This window comes from Salmo trutta, chromosome 21, assembly GCF_901001165.1.
Source record: "Salmo trutta chromosome 21, fSalTru1.1, whole genome shotgun sequence".
NCBI classification, from domain to species: Eukaryota; Metazoa; Chordata; class Actinopteri; order Salmoniformes; family Salmonidae; genus Salmo; species Salmo trutta.
This window is the reverse complement of record NC_042977.1, coordinates 33,324,119-33,331,749: the sequence shown is the minus strand read 5'-3', so window position 1 is coordinate 33,331,749 and position 7,631 is coordinate 33,324,119.

Genomic DNA, 7,631 nt, shown 5'->3' with positions numbered 1-7,631 from the left:
TCTGGATGAATATGTTAGACGTTGGGGAATGGACTTACTCAGATAGGAGACTGAGAGCAGCAGCTGACGCCTGTCCTACTCGAAAGACTTGATGAATAACCTGCCAACTTCATGTTCCAACATAATCTTCTGTTTCATGGTCCAGCTAGCACACTGGTCCTTAACAGTATTTCTGTTTACATCTGAATGAAATTATGTGACTTATGTGTGATATGCTTCAACTGGGCGACACATTTGGAATCTTACATTGATTTTGTTGTTGTTGTAAAGCTGACTTCACATAAAGCCTTGTTCCTGGAGCTGTCATGAAGCATGTTGACAACACCAAACAGCCTAATGGATTACTTCTAAATAAATTAGCTACCCACATTCTAAGAGGTAGCCTGCAGCACACTGCCTTGAACATAGTCACTGTTACTAGCTGGCTACCACCCGGTACTCTACCCTGCACCTGAGACTGCTACCCAATGTACATAGCTATTGAACACTGGTCACTTTAATAATGGAAATTGTGTTTTTTTACCTTTTTTAAAATTAATTAAAAATGAAAAGTTGAAATGTTTTGAGTCAATAAGAATTCAACCCCTCTGTTATGGTTAGCCTAAATAAGTTCCGGAGTAAACATTTCACATAATAATAAGCAATAATAGTGTTTTATATGATTTTACCTCATCTCTGTGCCCCACACATACGAGCAGTGAATTTCAAACACAGATTCAACCACAAAGACCAGGGAGGTTTTAGGGAAAGGGGGATACCTAGTCAGGTGTACAATTTAATGCATTCAACTGAAATGTGTCTTCCATATTTAACCAAACCCTTCTGAATCAGAGAGGTGCGAAGGGCTGCCTTAATCGACATCCACACCGTTAGCGCTCAGGGTCAGAGCGACAGACTATTAGCTTGTCAGCTCAGGGGTTTCGAGGCCCAACGCTCCTACCCACCAGGCTACAATGCCTCGCAAAGAAGGGCACCCATTGGTAGATGTGTAAAAATGAAAAAGCATACATTGAATATCCCCCTGATCATTGTGAAGTTATTAATTACACTTTGGATGATGTATCAATACACCCAGTCACTACAAAGATACAGGTGTCCTTCCTAACTCAGTTGCTGGAGAGGAAGGAAACCGGTCAGGTATTTCACCATGAGACCTTTAAAACAGTTACAAAGTTTAATGGCTGTGATAAGAGAAAACTGAGGATGGCTCAACAACATTGTAGTTACTCCTGTCATGACTTCTGCCGAAGTCGATGCCCCTCCTTGTTCGAGTGGTGCTCGGCGGTCAACGTCACCAATCTTCTAGCCATCACTGATCCATTTTTCATTATCCATGGGTTTTGTCTTGTTTTCACACACACCTGGTTCCAATCCCATTCATTACCTGTTGTGTATTTAACCCTCTGTTTCCCCTCATGTCCTTGTCCGAGATTGTTTGTATGTTATTTTGTGTCGTGTATTTTGTAGTAGTGAGCTACAGGTATTGTTGCCCATGTTATTTTATGTACATTTTGGAATTTGGAGTTTGTTGTTTGTTTATTATTTTATTAAAACAACTCCAGTAATACCAGGTTGGTTTCTCCTGGGCCTGACTTCCCTGCCACCTACACACACGATGATGACAGAATCTCGGACCAAAGATATGAAGTCAGCAGGAGAGGGTACCCCGGACATAAAGGTGGAGGAGCGCATCCAGGAGAATGAGGAGAAGCTTCACCATCTATGGATCGCGTTGTCCAGAATATGGACCGCTGGGAGAGACAGGGAGTTTTCCCAGCGCCTCCACCAGCCCAACCGGGGTCTATCCTGAGCGCCCCTTCTCAACCTGATCCCGGTGGCATCCGTCTATCCTTGCCTCAGGGGTACGACGGAAGTGCTGCCACCTGCCAGGGTTTCCTACTCAGATTAGACCTTTTCCTGGCCACGGTCCACCCAGTTCCATCTGACCGTGAGAAGAGTTTCGCCCTCGTCTCGTGCCTCACCGGGAGAGCCCTGGAGTGGGCCTGCGCTGTGTGTGAAGGACGAGATGCGGCGTTGGACCATTATGAGGAGTTCACCCGCCGTTTTCGGGCAGTCTTAGACCATCCACCCGAGGGCAGAGCGGTGGGTGAGCGCCTCTACCATCTGAGGCAGGAGACGAGGAGCGTCCAGGATTTTGCCCTGGAGTTCAGGACCCTGGCAGCCGATGCGGGATGGAATCACAGGGCCCTGATCGACCATTACCGCTGCAGTCTGTGTGCGGACGTCCATCGGGAGCTGGCCTGCAGAGACACCACCCTCACTTTCGACCAGCTGGTGGATCTGTCCATCCGGCTGGACAACCTGCTGGCTGCTCGCGGACGTCCAGATCGGGGTCTGGTGGTTCCATCCTCCCACACTCCCTCTCCTATACCCAGGGAACTGGGAGAGGGGGTGGACAGGGAGACCGGAGGAGGTTCCCGCTCACGCACCATCTGTGGCCGCAGAGGTCACACTGCTGGTCGGTGTCGGGTAGGTTCCTCTGGGAATCGAGGTAACAGGCAGGGTGCTCTGGCGCCACCCCAGGTGAGTAGGCACCATTCTCATCCAGAGCCCTCTGTTGCACTTATGTTTGTGTTTGTTACTTTTATTGATTTTTCCCAGCGTTCCCAGCATAAGGCGCTAGTAGATTCAGGCGCGGCTGGGAATTTCATTGATCAAGCTTTTGCTCATAGTTTAGGGATCCCCATTGTACCCGTGGATGTGCCTTTCCCCGTTCACACCTTAGATAGTCGACCATTAGGGTCAGGGTTAATCAGGGAAGCCACAGCTCCTTTGAGTATGGTGACGCAGGGGGGTCACAAGGAAAAAATTTGTGTTTTCCTTATGGACACTGCTGCGTATCCCGTGGTGCTGGGTCTGCCTTGGTTAATTTGTCATAACCCCACTTTTTCTTGACCACAGAGGGCTGGCCGCGAGAGTGCTCAGGTAGGTGTGTAGGGGTTTCCGTTGGTGCTACTACGGTGGAAAGTCCAGACCAGGTCTCTACCGTGTGCATTCCCCCCGACTATGCCGATTTGGCTCTCGCCTTATGTAAAAAGAAGGCGACTCAATTACCACCCCATCGACAGGGGGATTGTGCGATAAATCTCATGGTAGACGCTGCACTTCCCAGGAGTCACGTGTATCCCCTGTCACAAGCGGAGACGGTGGCTATGGAGACATATGTCTCCGAATCCCTGCGTCAGGGGTACATTCGGCCCTCCATTTCACCCGTCTCCTCGAGTTTCTTTTTTGTGAAGAAGAAGGATGGAGGTCTGCGCCTGTGCATTGATTATCGAGGTCTTAATAAAATCACGGTGGGTTACAGTTACCCGCTACCTCTGATCGAGTTAATGCACGGGGCGCGCTTCTTTACTAAACTGGATTTCAGGAGTGCGTACAACCTGGTGCGTATCCGAGATGGAGACGAGTGGAAGACAGCATTTAGTACCACTTCAGGGCATTATAAGTACCTTGTCATGCCGTATGGGTTGAAGAATGCTCCAATAGTCTTCCAATCTTTTGTAGACGAGATTTTCAGGGTCCTGCACGGGCAGGGTGTAGTGGTGTATATTGATGACATTCTGATTTACTCCGCTACACACGCCGAGCATGTGTCCCTGGTACAGAATGTTTTAGGGTTTGCCAATTACTACCGGAGGTTTATCCGGGGTTTTGGTCAGGTAGCTGCTCCCATTACCTCACTGCTGAAGTTCCTGTGTTCCTGTGTTGGCTCATCCGGATCCGTCTTTGCAATTCATAGTGGAGGTGGACGCGTCTGAGGCTGGGATAGGAGCTGTGCTCTCTCAGCATTTGGGTACACCACCTAAGCTCCGCCCCTGTGCCTTCTTCTCTAAGAGGCTCAGCCCGGCGGAGCGAAACTATGATGTGGGGGACCGGGAGCTGTTAGCTATCGTCAAGGCTTTGAAGGCATGGAGGCATTGGCTTGAGGGGGCTAAACACCCTTTTTTCATCTGGACTGACCACCGCAATCTGGAGTACATCCGGGAGGCGAGGAGACTGAATCCACGCCAGGCAAGGTTGGCCATGTTTTTCACCCGTTTTGTGTTTACCCTCTCTTACAGACCAGGTTCCCAGAACGTTAAGGCAGACGCACTGTACCGGCTGTATGACACAGAGGAGCGGTCCATGGATCCCACTCCAATCATCCCAGCCTCTTGTTTGGTGGCACCGGTAGTATGGGAGCTGGACGCGGACATTGAGCGCGCGTCACGTGCAGAGCCCGTTCCCCCTCAGTGTCCAGCTGGGCGTCTGTACACTCCGTCTGCTGTCTGCGACCGATTGATCTACTGGGCTCACACGTTATCCACTTCTGGTCATCCTGGGATTGGTCGGACGATGCGCTGTCTTAGTGGGAGGTACTGGTGGCCCATCTTAGCTAAGGACGTGAGGGTTTATGTTTCCTCCTGCTCAGTGTGCGCCCAGTGCAAGGCTCCTAGACACCTACCCAGAGGTAAGTTACAACCCTTACCCGTTCCACAACGGCCGTGGTTGCACTTGACGGTGGATTTTATAACAGATCTTCCACCTTCACAAGGTAACACCACAATCCTGGTCGTTGTGGATTGCTTTTCTAAGTCCTGTCATCTCCTCCCTTTGCCCGGTCTCCCTATGGCCCTACAAACTGCGGAGGCTCTGTTTACACACGTCTTTCGGCACTACGGGGTGCCTGAGGATATAATGTCTGATCGGGGTCCCCAGTTCACGTCAAGGGTCTGGAAGGCGTTCATGGAACATCTGGGGGTCTCGATCAGCCTTACCTCGGGTTTTCACCCTAAGAGTAAAGGGGCAGGTGGAGAGAGTGAACCAGGATGTGGGTAGGTTTCTGAGGTCTTATTGCCAGGACCGGCCGGGGGAGTGGACGGCGTTCGTGCCTTGGGCAGAGATGGCTCAGAACTCGCTCCGCCACTCCTCCGCTAACCTCTCTCCCTTTCAGTGTGTGTTGGGGTATCAGCCGGTTCTGGCCCCTTGGCATCAGAGTCAGATCGAGGCTCCTAGTCTAAAGAAGGCCAGCTTTATTGTTTCTTTAATCATCACAACAGTTTTCAGCTGTGCTAACATAATTGTAAAAGTTTTTTTTGTAATGATCAATTAGCCTTTTAAAATGATAAACTTGGATTAGCTAACACAACATGCCGTTGGAACACAGGAGTGAGGGTTGCTGATAATGGGCCTCTGTACGCCTATGTAGATATTCCATAAAACATCAGCCATTTCCAGCTACAAAAGTAATTTACATCATTAACAATGTCTAAACTGTATTTCTGATCAATTCTATGTTATATTAATGGACAAAAAAGGTGCTTTTCTTTCAAAATAATGACATTTCTAAGTGACCCCAAAGTTTTGAATGGTAGTGTGTGTAAATTAGATATTTTCAATCATTTGAAAACATTTCTGAAACCCTGTTTTCACTTTCTCATTATGGGATATTCTGTGTGAATGGTTAAGATTTAAAAAATACTTAATCCATTTTGAATTCATGCCGTAAATAGGGGTGGGCAATTCCAGTCCTCAAGGTCCTGATTGGTGTCACTGTTTGGCCCCAGCGCCAGCTTACACACCTGACTCCAATAATTACCTAATCATGATCTTCAGTTTAGAATGGAATTTGATTAATCAGCTGTGTTTGCTAGGGATGTTTAAAACGCGTAACACCAATCAGGCCCTCGAGGACTGGAGTTGCTCATCCTTGCAAGTAACACAACAAAATGTTGAATAAGTTAAAGGGTATGAATACTTTCTGAAGGCGCTGTATATACTGTATTCTAGTCATGGCTCATCCTATATAACTACTGCTGTACACATATTTTCTATTCATATACTGTCCATACTGCCCATACACAACATAATATAACTAACTGATATTGCTCGTTCTATATTTCTTAATTCCTTACCTTTTATTTTGGGGATTGTGTGTATTGTTTTGTATTGTTAGGTATTACTGCACTGTTGGAGCTAGAAACATAAGCATTTTGCTGCACATGAGAGAACAACTGCAAAATATGTGTATGCGACATGACCAATAACATATTATTTTATTTGACATGCACTTAGTGCATCATTTTATGAGAATGCATAAGAACCACTACTGTATCTGATTGCATTTCACAGAAGGTTAAACTGAGGCATGTTATATATGCCATCCATCCTCTGAAGCAAAGCACAGGCTTTCAATCTAGTGACATCTGAATGTCACCCGGGACAGATCACTCTAACAAACCATAATGTGATGAAAAAGGGAGATGAGATCATCAGCCTTATTTTTCTTTGCATGAGAGAGCGTGATGTGGTCAGGTCAGTGCCTAGCCAGCTCAACGTAAGCTGCAGCAGTAGCTTGGTCTGTCAGAGCCAGATGTAAACAGAGGAGAGATGCCTGGGAGAGTTAGCATTACCATTAGACCCCCAAGAACTCCATAGTTCACACTACTGCTGCACGATCATCAACATCAGCCTCAGAGAGAGAGAGAGAGAGAGGGAGAGAGAGAGAGAGAGAGAGAGAGAGAGAGAGAGAGAGAGAGAGAGAGAGAGATCTTTGTTTCCTTAAAAGAGTTTGATAACTCTGGCTTAGTGACACAACATGAAAACATTACTCTGGATGAACAGAACGGAAACTAATTAGACGTATTACTTCACAACTCACAACCACAGATGCAGCAGAATCACATCCACAGATCCTTTGTCTGTAATAAATAGAAACAATTTAGGAATTGATGCAATAGTATCAGGCAGCAGCTCCCTGATCATTGTGTAATTAGAATACATTGTGAAGATAAGACAGAAGAGCTATTCTGCTATTCTTGTGACTTCGGATAAGAGCCTGTCAACTAACTTAATATATACAGTAGTAGAAATATACAGTAGCTCATTTTACAGTCATTTTACCTGGGTGATAAAGAAGTGTTGAACTGTCATGAACGCTCTAAATGTATGACCAAAAATGTGCCTCGGTTTATCCGGAGGGGAAGAAGAAACCACTAAAATGGAGAAGCATGACGTTTACCCCCATATTTCCTTAACTGTGGTTTCTTTGTGTCAACAGACGGCTCAGACATTAGTCTCTTCTCTTCCAGCCCTTCAGACAAAAGAGCTCAGTGAAATTGAAGTCAGCACAAAAAGTCTTATGATTTCAGTACCAAGTATGAGCACGGTCATTGATCAGTTATCTCAAATATCTCATAATCGTTGCAGTTAATATGTCACAGCCATTAGCTCGCTATCCCCTCAGGTGCTGATAATTACACACCATCACAGCTCTTCATGCATGATCATCATGCACTGTGCTGTATTTGCCCAAAGGAGCTAACAATTGTTTAACCTGGTTTGTTAGGTTAGGAAACGCAAAAGTTGAGACAGTTGATTCTTTGGTCAGGTACAAATATGGTGGAAGAAGACTGGATCCATGCAGAGTATTTACAAAAAAAATTAGAAATGGCAAAAATTACTTGATAAACGTAATAGTAACATAATAAACTTGACTAATAGCATTTGATTAGGCCTAACAATAGCAATAGACAACTGAGTGTAGTGGTTTGGCTTGGAAAGGTTTTTGTCGCCTGGTCACATACAGCCAAACCGCTACACACAGCCTACATCGTTGTCACCATATT